The sequence below is a fragment of the Gopherus flavomarginatus genome, chromosome 9, assembly GCF_025201925.1.
Source record: "Gopherus flavomarginatus isolate rGopFla2 chromosome 9, rGopFla2.mat.asm, whole genome shotgun sequence".
Lineage (NCBI taxonomy): Eukaryota > Metazoa > Chordata > Testudines > Testudinidae > Gopherus > Gopherus flavomarginatus.
In genome coordinates, this window is record NC_066625.1 from 27,467,566 (window position 1) to 27,482,911 (window position 15,346).

General features: G+C 42.2%; 1 protein-coding gene across 11 annotated transcripts in view; it reads right to left on the reverse strand.

The window, feature by feature from the left end:
- Positions 1–13,563: 13,563 nt before the first annotated feature.
- RBFOX1 (RNA binding fox-1 homolog 1) overlaps positions 13,564–15,346 on the reverse strand; it is a 2,697,109-nt gene continuing 2,695,326 nt past the window's right edge. For 10 of the 11 annotated variants that reach the window (XM_050966439.1, XM_050966435.1, XM_050966438.1 and 7 more), the window contains one exon: positions 13,564–15,346. This exon is cut by the window's right edge. The gene's annotated coding sequence lies outside the window, so the exon portion shown is untranslated. The other variant, XM_050966441.1, reaches the window with a different exon arrangement.

Below are 15,346 nucleotides of genomic sequence, written 5' to 3' on the forward strand. Positions count from 1 at the left end.
GCAAGTGGTCCTTCTAGAAGTTGGAGACTGGCACTGCGAGGGTTCACTCCTCAGTATGCTCTTCTGGCATCCTCTGAGGCACTCTCTGCCGAAAGAATGACTCTAGGATGTCATTTGAGTAGTGCTCCTCTGCAGTACTTCCTTTCCCCCTGCCTCCATCCCTTCTCTGCAACATGGCAGTGACTGAAGAATTTTAACCCAAAGTGACTATTCCCCTTTCTAAAAAGGGCTATGCATGAGTCAGCAGGAATGAGTGGCATATTTTAGCCAAACACAGGTGGTTACACTTTTATTGTCCAGTTTTTTTTTTTAACCTTTTGTGCAATGCCAGGTATTGTAACACACAAGGAGAGTCATTGACAAACAAGAACTTATTAAAGCAAACTGCCTTCACTGCCGAGGCCAGGCCAAGTTTTAAAGAGGTTTAAACAAAACCTCATGCTATATTATGGAAATCTAGTGCTTCAGAGGTGACAGTGTAAATGCCACTTTAAAGAATTAGGATAAAAGAGGCATTTTCATGTGAATTTCATTGCATGCATTAAGTTTACATAATAGGCCAAAGTGTGATTGTCACACTGTAGACAGTACACTAAAAATAGAGTGTCTAATTCTGGTTAAGCTCTCTGAACAACCTGTAACTGCACATAAGAGACTAAATTATCCCAGTTTTTACAGTTACATAACTAGAGAGAAATCCCCTAAACCTCCATGTTGCCTTTCTCTAAGATTTTTCAGGTTTCAGCTAAAATGTTGAACAGTGCTCAGTTCTGTAGAGAAGGCTCGAAGTGAGGGCATACCACTGGTCATTGTGCTGTCAGAAGACGTTCTGTATTATTTGCTCTCACTTTCTAGTGGAAGCTTTCTTTATTGGAGTAAAAGAAAGGAGAATCAGACCCTACAGGTTTCTGACTGAATGTACATTAAGAATGACTGGTGATCTGGGCATCAGTCAAGCAGATGATCAGTTAGAAGCAGCTGAACGGGGTAACGTTTTCATTACCTTTTCTCAAAAAGGCCATCAGTTTTTATCCTACTACATATCAGGCTTTTCTTCACAGCATGAATAGGCTTCTCAGAAAAGTCATTTTGGTTTTGATAATTGAGACATTAGAAAAAAAAATTGGAGTTTTCAAATTATCCTTAACCCAACCTAAGCACACTGCTTATCAAACGAAATGTGCAAGATCTGCTGCAGTTCTTATTCTGTACTTTGTGTATGTAGGAATGAAAAACAAGAGACTATTGGGCCAAATCTATACATTGTCACAGAGGGTTGGAAAAAAGTCCTGTGGTACAGGAGCATTGTAGGGCTGATATAAAAAAGCTACTCTTCCCACTCCACCATCAACCTTTCCATCAGCTCATACAAGTGCTGCTGTAGGTGTTCCACCAGCGACAGTAGGGGGAACAGTTGTAGAACTCAGCACCACAAAAAATGTTAGACATTCTGGGACAGGCTGTGGTAATTGAGAGCAGCTCTGCTCTAAATTTATATTAAGAACCATTTGGGCCCCTGCAGCAGGCCAGAATCGGGGCAGCACAAAGCCTGGCTTGCACCCTTATGCTTCCCCAGCCTGTCCCTTCTGTGCTTCAACTCTTTGGAGATGCAGCACAAAGCCTGGAGCTAGCCTGAATAGACAAGCACCCTTTTAAATATAGCTTTCCTAACTTTCCTTCTATGCAAGAAGTGAATTTACTTTGACAACATGGATAAGTACTAATGTTATAGCAATATTCTGTGCTTCCTGTTTGCCCCATGCTTATCAACACTGCTACTAAAACACCACTACTGTCATTCTAGACACTCCCTAAATGTAATACCTTGATGCCTGTAGTACTGTATTTGATTTTTGTGACACTACATTTCTCCTGTGGTCTCATTTATTTCTTAATGAGAGAAGGTCACTTATTAAAACAAGAAACTGTTAGCTAAGAACTTCAGCCCAGATCCGCTACTGCAGTGTTGGCTGCGGCATAGGTGTGGGTTTATACTCATTTTTACTTTCTCTCCCTCAGTCCCAGGGCCTGCCAGGAGCCATGTTAGGTCCCACTGAAAGTTACAGCAGCCCTAAAACTACTCCAATTTGCATCAATACAGAGCTCCCAGCAAGCCACACTACTGACCAGGATCACCTCATCTCATCTTTGATGCATGCCCAGCCAGAGGGGGAATGGGAAGGAGGATTCCCACTACAATAGATAAGGAATTTTCAGCTGCTATTTCTTGAGGCTTCTTTAAAATTCCCTCAGAGTCACTGAAACAACTGAGTGTAGTTAGGATAAGCCTGTGCTCTGGCCCTTTAATTTAACAAATATGGCAGGGATGGAACTGAGAACAGCTAGTTATTGGCATGAAAGATACATAAATCAACCAGATGCGGCTGTTTACTAGGCTCTATGACTGCACCTTTCAAATCTTCCTAGTCAATTTGTTTTCCTTCCGAATTTTGATAAATGTAACTCTTCTTGCATTTACAGGTCATATTATGTGCCTCCTACACACACATTTGGCAAAGCTGTATACATAATCCCCAGACACCTCAACTTGTACCAAAATGGGCACATTCTTATTTCTGATTAAAGCATGTTACAAATATTGTTGTGACAGGATCTCTGTTGCAAGCCTGTGCCTTAAACAAGAGATTTTTTTTTTTATGATCTCTGTTGCTGCAGCAGAAGGGACCAAAGCATTAGAGCATGGGCTTCCCTTGTGCTTTCTCTTCTTGACAACCTTAAAGTGATCTCTCTAATTCTCTTAGGTTCTGCTGATTCAAGGTAAAATTCCCCTGGTTTCTCCAGAACAGGTTTCCTCGGCAGGGGACACTGGGTCATCTCTTACAGTAAGTGCATTTTATTCACTGTTAAATATAATTCCAGCAATATAGGGGAAGAGACACAATGGGCTTTATATTGTAGTTTTGATGCAACTGGTTCAAATTATAGGGGACCAGATAGTCTCCTATCCTGCAGCATGCAAACTTCTCTATGGGAGCACAGCTGGGACTGGCCTTCATGACTTAGGCTACTCTTCCTCCTCACCCTATCTACCCTTAAATTCATGCTGAAAAAGCCAATTTGACCTTTCTTGTGTACCCCCCCCCCCCGTCCCTCAAAAATATAAGTGCCCAAGCAGGGGAGATTGTGCCAAGGAGCTACAGGGAGCTACAGGGAACTGTGAAAGAGTTCAGATAGTGCTCTGGTATTCTCTGGAGATCAGTGGGTTCCTTTGACTCAGATCCCTTGGTTATTTTTACAGTGGGATGGAAAATAGTAAGATAAACCTGCTTGCTGACAGATTGATGAAGAATTGCACTTGGGGAAATATTAGAAATCCCTTGCCAAAATTATCTGTGCAAGGTATTTTGGCCCCGCTACTTCTCTTGCAGGATAGTTGGTCAAGTATTTTTTTTCTACATAATGTTTTATGGTCGGATCTTGAATTAGCTCCTCTTACAGAACTCACAGCTTGACTTGATGATGACACGATCACACCAGATAGACCAGGGGTGGGTAAACTACAGCCTGAAGTCTGGATCCGGCCCCTCAGAGCTTTGGATCCAGCCTGCAGGATTGCCCCTCGTGGCGCCATGGGCCCTGAGCTGCTTTCCAGAAGCGGCCAGCACCACTTCCCTGTAGCCCCCGCATGGGGGGCAGAGGGGTCCATGTGTTGCTCTTGCCTTCAGGCACCGCCCCCCCACAGCTCTCATTGGCCAGGAATAGGGAACCACAGCCAATGGGAGCGTTGGGGGAGGTACCTGAAGGCACAGCAAAGGAAGCACACAAGGAACTCTGTTCTCCCTCCCCCAGGGGCCGCAGCACTTCCTGGAGCAGTGCAGAGCTGGGAACAGGGCAGGCATGCAGGGAGCTTGCCATGACCTGGTGCATGCCGCTGTCACCCTGGAGCCCAAAGCCCTCCTGCACTCCAGCCCCTAACTCCCTGCCCTAAGGCCCCTGTCTGCACCCTGAGCCCCCTCATACATGCTGCACCCCTCTGCACCCCAACCCCCTGCTCTGAGCCCCTTCTTGCACACCACACCCCCTCCCATACCCCAACCCCCCGCCCCAGCCCTGCATACAATTTCCCCACCCAGATGTGGCCTTTGGCCCAAAAAGTTTGCCCACCCCTGAAATAGGCTGTTAGGACACTAAGAAGAGAGAGGATGTATTAAGGGTGGTAGCTAGGAGTAATGGTATGAAAGAAAACAAGAGAAAAATCAGACTGAATTAGCTGAAAGGGAACTGTATAAGACTGGGGGATAGTCTCCCTAGTGAAGAGCTGGAAGCTGCATTGTTTGGCATACAAACTAAACAGAGTAGTGCACTAAAAATATATTGACAAGCCCAATCCTGTGCTGGCAGGGAACTGGACTAGCTGGCTTAAGAGAATCATAAAAATTAGAGACGGAAAAGATGATTTCCCAGTTTCTCCCTCCCCCAGAAATACAGGATGGAGTTGAGGGGAGGAGAAACTCAATCAGGACCTGGTTATAGAATGCCCTCTAAATTGTTCAGGGGGAGGGGAGGAGGGAAGGGAGGCATTCCAGCTTCTGCCTTTCCTTGCCCCTGTAGAACAGGCAGCTGTTTTGACCTCAAATTCTGTGGCTCCACAAGAGGCAGCTGCCCCAAAACATCTCCGCCTCCCCCTATTCAAAGAGCTGCATTACCTTTGCATATGGTCCCATCTGTGTTAGGAAGACATGTACATCTCAGGCCCAGCAGATACCCAAGGAGCCTGTTTTATGGTTTTCAAGCAGAGAAGGTATAGTTCTATAGAGGTATGTGAGATGTACATGTGCTCTTGCATGCAGATACAGAGACAAGAATAACTTATAGCAGCAATTGGTTTGCCATAGTAAATATAGATTCATTATAAATGTACATTTCATACCAGGAACAGTTAAGTTGTGTTTAATCAAAGCAGGCGGAGAATAACATTTACCAAAAGAGGAAGACATCTCTGCCTTGTTGACCTTAGATTTACATACCTAAGGGATTCATCATCCCTAGTGCATCTCCTCATGGTGAGGCAGAGTGCTGCAGGCCCTTTGCCTCAGTTTCCCACCTTTTCTGGGGCGGGGTGACGTGGCTCAGTCTTCCAGGCAGGCTGCTCACTATTTCAGTCTCCTTCCAGGATAGCAGACTTTAAAGTAAGTCACAGTTCAAACAAACACAAAATGAGAATTTGTCCCAGTTGGGCTTAGTTGTTAGACACTTTAGGGTTAGTATCCATCCGCTCTCCGAGCTCAACTCTGTCACACTCTCCTGCCTATTCAGGTAAGCCATCCTATTGCTATAGCCTACCTTGAGAATCTTTAGCAGGTATCCATGTATCCCCAGATAGTTCCCTGCTAGAACTTACCGTTTCCTCCAGGAATGCATAATCAGGCATCAAACCTAGCTCAGTTCCAGGCTTCAAATTCTCTCACTGCATAGTCTGTTCTTTTCTCCAACCAAACCCCCACTGAGCAGTAGCTCCCCTTTATAGTCCCACCCTTCTGGCCGGACATCAGCTACAGGTGTGCTGAGTTGTCTCACAGGAGCACATTAACCTTTTCAGGTCTGTGTGGGGCTTGTAAATCCCATCACAGTGCTTGAAGATAGGCAAGTTCCTGGGCAGCTGGCTAGGAGATGGTGTAGTAGAAGGGAGCAGAAAAAAAAATCAGACAAAACCTGGACTGGGGACAGATGGAAAGATGAGAATCAATGAAGGTTATGCTGAGTGCTAAATCTAATGATTGGCTTAATATTTCGATGCCACAGTGATGGACTTCTTAGATGATTGCTAGATAGATACAGCCTCATAAAATTTCCAGATTTCTACTCATTAAGGTTAAGTATTTTATAGATGAAATGAAGATGGATGCTCAAAAATGTAGAACAGGCTTGTGCATTAGACACATCCGACTGTCTTACCTCAGGACATTTTATTCCTTCATCATAACGTCTTTCTTCTTAATGAATGAAAACTGAGTCTGTCTGGACTGCCGGAGCTTGAACAGCAGTAGCAGGAACTAGCAGGAGTAATGTTTGAAAAGGTTCTTGCAGTAAAAGAAACTGAAGATTCCTAAGTAAACTTGTCACAGGATTTTTGCATTAAATTGACAGGGCCCAAGTCTAGCAGCCCTTTCACGCTGGCAGTCCCACTTGAAGGAACAGTGTAAAATGAGTATCAAGCCCATATAATTTTTTTTTAAAAAGTTACTTAGAAATTAGCCCTTTTGCGTAATGCATGTCCTCAGAGGCCTTACAGCGGGGAGTTATATCTATGGCAAACGGCTTTTAACTGACGGCTAGATCATGGCCTCTAGCTCCATACACAAACAAGATCCTATGAATATGGACCCCCTCCCCACAACTACATTTAAAGGGGACTCAGCCATCTGCACAGCAGGATTGGCTGTGGTTCTTGAACTTGAAGGCCATGCTGCACAGTCTGGGGCATGTTCTAAGGAGGCAAGTGGGGATTGGCTGGGTGAGTCAGAGGGGCTGTATAACATGTCAATCCTCAGCCCTTCTGGTCCTGTGGAAATTTGTTAAGAAAGGTTAGGGCTACAGTAGCTTTTCAGTATAATGCCTCCCCCTCCTCCTCACCCCCAGGGAGGTCTTTGCTAGTGTGGTTCAACTATGGCTGTTCTGCAAACTGAGTGAGCAGAGTGGCACACACAGAACATATGCCAGTGCAAAAGAAAATGCATCTGTGGGGGTGGACCTGGGGAGCCATGAGGCTTTTTTTCCCCTCAAATGGGCTAATGTAGGGTAATCATTAAGGGGATCCTCCTCCAGAATGCCTTCTCATGGGTTATTTTCTGTGGGAGGGGATGAGCTGGATTATTTACAGAAGAATAACATTAATGCAGCTTTCAACATGTCCCCCTAATCCTTATCCAGTCAGAGTCTCAGATTGTAGCGAATCAATTACAGATTTATATCAGTTATACCTGTCCTCCACTGGCTTCAGATTGCTGTATCATAGTTAGTCTGTTGATTTAAAAATATTGATCCTAACATAATTACAAGGCATTAAGCCATATTGTTTCCTCCCTCAACTTCTCTAAAACATGACTGTGAATTGCAGACGCCCTCCAAAACACACTTAAAACATTCAAGTTTCCAAATGAGCCCCAAACTCTTCCAAGAGCACGCACCAAGATCATGGGCTACGTTTTTGTGCACTGAATAAAATTGTGGTTAGTTTTGCCTATAGGCTCCTTTCCTAAATTATAGTTATGCAGCTCCATTGCTGTATTTCCAATAGGGAATCATATAGACGATGACAATATGCAGTCTTTGGCAGCTGCTATCTTAGCAGTCTTTTTTTTCCTATAAAGTAGCCTCCAGGGCTGCTTGCAATAACTTTGACTGAGTAAGCCTGAATTTAACCTATTGGTTGCATGGGGTTTAAATCAACATTGAACATGGTCTAATGGCGCTACCTTAAAGAATTTGAAAATATGGTTGCGCTAGGTGTTCAGGTGTTCAACATTAGTGATGGTTCAGCTCTAGACCAAGCACTAATTGGAAAAATGTTACGTTCTTCTGCTTAGTGTAAAATTGAAGTTGTTTCTTCCACTTAACCTAACAGTTTATTTGTATAATGCAATCATGTCATATGAAGACCAGAACCTGGGTCTTAGTTGTGAAGCTTTTCAATGTTCTATAGCATCCAGTTGGCTTCACTACAATGTGTGACCTAGCTTTTCATAATGTTCATCACATGCCCCCATCTAGTACCATTCATCCGGTGCACTCAAACTCTCTCTTCTCTTTAAATGGAAATCCATGTGTCTTTAATGCGGTAACAGACTGCTGTTGTTGGACACCACAGGTGAAATACTGGTTTTACTTAAGTCAGTGGCAAACCTCCCATTGACTACAGTAGGGACAGAATAATTTCATCCTCTATTTTTAACTTTCTGACCCCAGCCTTTTTGAACATCATCCCTGTGACACTATACCCCATATTCTTCATAGAGATATGATGATATGAATATGTCATAACTAAGATGTTTTATGCAAGATGTCTCATGCGCAGTATCTTTGGAAAGGTTGTGTACTGACTATGATTATCCGATTTGTATGCCTGTATCATTTCTGTATCTGAAGTTGGGAATATTGACTATATAACAATTGCAACTGTGGTTACACCTGGGGAATGCCCACCAGACAGTAGCAATCAGCCTGGATGGACTACTAGGGAGATCAGTAAGACTCTGAAGATGCTAATCTTCCACCTGCCTAGGTTGCTGCTTTGACACTGCAGGGTCATAGCACCTGGTACTGGACCCCATCGTGGCCTACTAGTATTTTTCCACTAATATGGGGTGGGGGTCAAACTGGGAAACAAAGGATTCCCACCTGATGTAAATCCTATTTAAGGTAGAGAAGTGAGTTAATCAGGGAGCTTTCTTCACTGAATCCCCATCCAGAATGATTGCTGAGACCATCTCAGAAACAAGGAATGAGGGAGGGGAGAAGTGCTGAGCCCAGCCTGTCTGGCCAGTAAAAGAAATGCCTAAAACAATGTTTAGGGTGAGACACTACTACTTTTAGCCAGTTTCTTTAATATATTGAGCTTAGTTTGTGTTTGTTTGCTCAATGATCTGTTTGCTAATTCTTATAATCACTTAAAATCTACCCTTTGTAGTTGTTAAACTTGTTTATTCTAAAATGCAGTTTGTGGAATTCATAACTGGGGGAGGGGGCAAAAAGCTGTGCAGATCTTACTCCCATTGAGGAAGGGAGCGAATTTCATGAGCTTATGCTCCAAAGACAATACAATTTTGAGTGTGCACTTGAGTGCTGGGCAATACTGAAGCTGATTCTTCCCACTATCTGTGTCTTTCTGCAGCTGGGCATGTCCCTACCTGTGTGTGCACTAGAGGAGGCTTGAGGGCCTGGAATATCAGGGTGAGGGAGCCCAGGTTAATGGAATGGGTAGACTCCGTGGGACTCTGGTACATCAGGTGACACCCCAGAAGTGTGGGGGGGGAACCCATCAAACTCCCTATTTTTAAGTTTCGTTGTGGCTCAATTGCTTTTGTATAGCTTCACATTCCATACCACTGTTTGGGTTCAGCCATCCCCGCTACTCTTGACACTACGGTGTATGGCTACTAGGGATGGGACACTGCATGATGAAAGGTGCAGCCTTTCAGAGGAGAGCTAAAAGAGTGGCCCAGATGGCAATTAAAGATAACATTTTATGAAAAATTTGAGCTCCCATTGTTCTGATCAACATTTTCTCCCACACCCAGTCTAAGGCCTTGTCTACATGGGGATATAGACTGGCACAGCTATTGTGGACTAAAAGTGACTTTTTATTCAGGCATAGTGTGTTCCCACTGGGAGATAGTGCAGAATAACTTAGGGCAAGTCTACATTATGGGGGGGAGGGGGGGTCAGTCGACCTAAGTTATCCAACTCCAGCTTACGTAAATAATGTAGCTGGAGTTGACGTAGCTTAGACAGACCTTTGCGGTGTCTGACGGGAGAAACTCTCTCCTGTCAACTGCTTCTCATTCTGAGTACTGGAGTCACTGGGAGATCATTTGGCAGTTGATTAGTGGGTATAGTGAAGACCTACTTAAAATGCTTCCCAGTGGATCGATTGACATGTGTTGAGTCTCCCGGTAAGTGGAGACAAGCCTTTAGTACGCAATAACTGTGCCAATCAATTGCCCCGTGTAGACAAGGCCTGAAAAAAGGAGTTGTAATATGCAAGTGTATGAGCGTTACTCTGGTATGAATCATAACTGCTCAGTTTGAGAGTCTTCCTACACACTATTTAACTCATTGCATTGTAAGGTGCTTGGAGGACAAATACATCCATAGAATCAAGGGTTTGTTTGTTTGTTTTTTATTCTGCAGATACTTCACTGGAACAATGTTTTAAAGGGAGCTCATCAACTCAAAACCTACACTTCTGTCTGAAAATGTAAAAATAGTTTATTTAAAACATATCGCCCCCTAAGATTATTGTAACTGAAAGAGGAAAAATATATATGTATCTTTCTATTGGTAAGTCTGACAATGGTGCATTTGACAGCACTCTGTATATAGTCAGTCTCACTGTTTCACCTACATTGCCAGTCACTCAGATTCCTCTTTGGGTTGTGTGGAAAAAGTAGAAACATATGATTGTAAAACCATATAAATAGGCACAGGGAATTCAGGAGCAGCTGTTGGACCAGAAAATACTCTTACCATTTTTTAAAAATTTATTCTATTTCAAGCTGAGGCTGACCTTTAAATATTACTCAGGTTTTCTGGATATTTGGGTGGGCCAATACTGCATCACATAAAATGTTACAAGACAGCTATTGGTATGTAAAGCACTAGATAAATGTATCCTTAGAGACAGGGCCGGCTCCTGGATTTTGCCACCCCAAGCGGCAGGAGAAAAAAAAAGCCATGAGCAGCGGCAGCTCCACCGTGCCACTTTCTTCTTCGGCAGCAGGTCCTGCCCTCTGAGCGGGACCAAGAGACCCCAAGCTCCGAATTGCCTGATGTGCCGCCCTTCCTCTTCGCCGCCCCAAGCACCTGCTTGCTGAGCTGGTGCCTGGAGCTGGCCCTGCTTAGAGAGTCATAAAAGGTGCCAGGAGAAGAACTTGACTTTCAAAGAGAAAACAAACTGCTCTGCTGGTATACAACTAAAAGTAAAGAGAGGACTCTTCACCAGTTCTTTCAAGATAGATACCAGAGAGGGAGAGGAATTATTTACGCTCAGAACCAATGTGGACACAAGAACAAATGGAGATAAACTTGCCATCAGGAAGTTGAGACTTGAAATTAGACACAGGTTTCTAACCATCATAGGAGTGACATTCTGGAACAGCCTTCCAAGGGGAGCAGTGGGAGCAAAAGACATATCTGGCTTCAAGCCTAAGCTTGATAAGTTTATAGACGCGATGGTATGATGGGATAGCCTAATTTTGGCAATTAATTGATCTTCGACTATTAGCGGTAAATATGCCCAATGGCCTTTGATGGGATGTTAAATGGGGTGGGATCTGAGTTACTACAGAGAATTCTTTCTCGGGTGTCTGCCTTCAAAAAAATCATACCCCTCAAAACAAGTTTCCTGTCCCACTCAAGGAAGGGTACTTTTTTCCCCCCAGCAAAATGAGGACATTTTATTTTTATTCCAGGGAGGAAAACATTTGCACAGCCTGTTTTTCCGACAGTAGAAGTGATATAAATGTGGCAATCCAAAACAGAATATACCCCCCCACATACACCAGGCCTTCCAACAGTACTCTGTGTGTGTGTGTGTGTGTAGCAATACAATAGCACTTCTGATTATGGGCACAAACTTATCAGAGACAAGAGAAAATGTAAGGCTTTCTCACCAAAGAAGGGGAGTTAAATTCCAATCAAACCAGTAAAGAAGCAAACACATAACTGATGTCCCTTTAGAAACTAAGAGACAGGCTGATAAATATACTGGTGCAATTATATTAGAGATATATATGCTATCTAAAGGGATTAAATTTCTATATTAGATGGCTGGTTTGCAACAATTAAAGTTGTATTAGGCTAAAAATAGCCTGAAACATCTATGTTTTACAATCTCAATGTCTCTTTTGGCTTTTGCTGTTGTTCAGTTTTACTTCTATTTGATTTTACGGTTCAGTAAACATATGCTGTAAAAAAAATTATGTTCCAAAATGACAGCGCATGTTTGAGATGTTTTGTCTCATGGGTCTCTGCCAGCGCTAGCTTCACCTGTGCTCCCGGGCCTTCATTTTATTTTTCCATTTCCTACTCAGTTTTTATACCAACTTATTGGTTTAGTTTTTTCCTAAAACTCTTATTTAAATAGTAATGTAATCAATACAATGGTTTGTTTGCATCTTACCAAATGAACGGTGGGTGGCCAAGGCAAGGGGCAGCATTGTAAGTATACACTGGGATACCAGGCAGGCCTCCAATGGTGTCCAATCTTCTGTTTCTGAAATTATTGAAGCAACTGGTGTGCAGTACCAACCTGTGCACATGTGCATCCGTCTCACATTCTTTGTCCTAATTCACGTTTCTCTTTCCCATTCTTTAAAAGCAGCAAAGAATTCTGTTAGTCTATAAGGTGCCACAGGATTCTTTGCTGCTTTTACAGATCCAGACTAACACGGCTACCCCTCTGATACTTTCCCATTCTTATCGCTCCCTAACTCTGCTTATTTATTGTCCACAAAAATGACCCCTCCACTGACTCAGCTACCCCAGCCAATACTCAATTTCTGTTGTTTCCTCTTCCACCCAGGGGCTGAGGATTTTCTGTTTCTTCATACAAAAGCTATGGGCAGAAGTGTGGCAGCATGAAGAAGCAGGTAACATTTCTTAAGAAGCTGCTGGGTTCTAGTTCTCTCTTTGCTTACAAAAGACAGCTGCCTGGGGCCAGAGCCAGCTGCTTAATTACTAGGCATATACTATTTAGCTTTGATCTGTCTATGGGTCACCCTCTTCCCCTGACAAGAGGCCTGAAGAAGAGAGAGCTGTGGTGAGGCTGGCTGAGCGAGAAGTCAGCTAACCTATGCTGGCATTCAGGTATGTGACAAGCAGCAGCTTAAACTGCTCAGGAGTCCTGTACCTCTTGCTAAACCCAGGCCTGGGACAATGTAACTACCTTCCCTCCAGCCCCAATACCCGTCCTAGAAACAGCTTAATGGAGAATCCTCCACAAGTGAAGCCATTTTGCTAGCAGTGTAAGTTGAATAAAGTACTCTTCCCTTCGTATCCTCTACCCCATGTAGTGTTGCTGTGCACTGCTCATCCACTGCCTCGTTTTATCACTGAGGTGGATGCAGGTCAGTATAGGTGCTGGCACTAGGAGTCCTCGGGGGTGCTGCCACATCCCCTGACTTGCAGTGGTTTCCATTATATACAGGGTTTACAGTTTGGTTCAGTGGCTGTCAACACCCCAGTGGTGCAAATTGTTCCAGCACCCCTGCAGGTCAATGATAGGCAGAAGTGATACCCTCTCCAGTTTGTAAAGCACTTTGTGATCATTTTCATTGAAAGGTCATAGATACATGTCACTCATCATGGAAAATGTCTGAACTTTCTTTTTGCTTGTTGACAAATATGATTTTTCCCTGTATGTCATGCAGTGGAGTCGTCTTTAGGGAGAAATGTGTCAGACACAGTACTGCAGGCGTGCCTTATTTTATTTAAAATAGTCTAAAGACTTTTCAGCTCACCATACTGAATTTAATTACTTCTATCATTTAAACAGATATACACCTCTACCTCGATATAACGCTGTCCGCGGGAGCCAAAAAAATCTTACTGTGTTATAGGTGAAACCGCGTTATATCGAACTTGCTTTGATCCCCTGGATCAGCCCCACCCCCCAGAGCACTGCTTTACCACGTTATATCCAAATTCCTGTTATATCGGGGTAGAGGTGCATTTAGAAAAGAGCTGCTAACCATTGTCGTCACTGATGTAGGTACAGTATTGACAGTGTGGTGCTGGACCTACCTTTAACCAACACAATAAAAAAGGAAAGGCAAAGCAACTTTGAACACCAACTCACTTAGACCTTTTCAGACTAAACTTTTATTTTTCATATTACAAACCATTTTTCTTTATTCACAAACCACGGTAGTGATATCAACACTAATTTCTAAAGACAGATATACACATTTCTGGGTTTGCAGATCTTTTAACCATTTAGAAGTCACTCTATTCCACACATGGTATTAATCATTTTGTTATAATTCATATTATTAGTTATTTATATAAGTGAACACGTTCCCAATATATATTGTAAAATATTCCAGACTCTTTTCTTACGTAACTATTTCAGACATACATTTTAAGATGATGGACTTAAGCGTTATAGGAGTTTTCAAAAAACCAAACAAAGTCCTTTGGGCTGGCACACTAACTCTTTCGAAGTTTTGTTTTGTTTTTTGATAGATTAAAATGCTACACTATTATTGGGAGGGTAGAAAGTGTAGAACCATCTAATGACAATTAAAATTGCAAATAAATTCTGTTCTTCCCCACTTAGTCATTTTGTGTGTGTGATTTCAAAAAAGATGCATCTTCCATACTTGGAATAGAAAGCATAATATGTGGTAAATGTTTTTCAGAAGTTTTTACCTCAGTATTTCAGTACATTTATTTAAAAAAATAGGAAACTTGTCTTTTATACATTAGGTCTTAAATTTGGGGATTGAAATCATAATGGCTCATTCCCTCACTAGCAGAAATAAATGTTACTGTTCCCCTGTCCCCCACCTTTTTTACTATTTTAATATAGTTTCTCTCTCTTCTGTTTTTAAATATATTTATTTCATTCTTAGATAGAAATGCTACAGAAACTTTGTTTTCAAATCTTGTGAAACTTTATTGATGGTTATTGTTCAACTGATCATACTGCATGCACATACGATGACAAAGAGAAAGCCTGATCACAAACACTTTTTTTTTTTAAAGCAGAGTTGTTATAGCAAGTTGGCAGGTTCACAGCGGTGAGTTGATAATTTACTAAAGTGCTCGCCAACAGGCGCGCAAAGTACACATGAGGATATAACTATCTGCAGCAAAACTGTGGCAAGACAGTTTCCGGCTTTATTTATTTAAATACAAAAACAAGAAGACCCGTGACAAACACCCCAACTTAGGTTAACTTGTAAACAGGACAACATGGAAAGAGTCCAAACATATGCACAGACAAACTGCAATTTTTCAATTGTGCCTGAAACTATCACCTTGTCACCTGTCTTAGGCTGCATATGTGAGTATCAGAGGGACCCAGACAAGCAGACTTCTCCATTCAATGTTTTCTCATAAGAAGGTCCTTCTTTTGTCCCAGTTCAAAAGTTGTCTCGGGCCCAATATTTAGCAAAATGGTCTTGGGTTTGAAAATTAGATAGGGGCAAGTTGTCAAGCCTTGAAAAATTGCAGATTGTTTACACGACACAGTCATGTTTCAAAAAGTACCAAGCTGATGAAAATACCATGATTATCTCTACTCAATGATTGCAATACTTGTAAAATGCTTATATAAATTTGAATATGATTATCATGTTCCATAAAAATGATACGTTTGTCTCTAACGGTTGGTCTACTAGGCTAAATCTAATGCATCATAGGCTGTGTATTTCTAGAACATAACTCCACTGCACAGATGTAAATTTTATACATTTTTTTTAACCGGTATAAAGAATTTAAGTTTTTATTACTTTCTTTTTTGGAAAAAAAAAGAAAAAAATAGAAACAGTGCTTTTATCACCTTTTTATTATTTTTCCCTCCCATAATATAAAAGTCTGCAATGATATCAATAATTTATTATACTGGAAGAAATATAAAAAGAACGCTTGTTAATGACCTAAC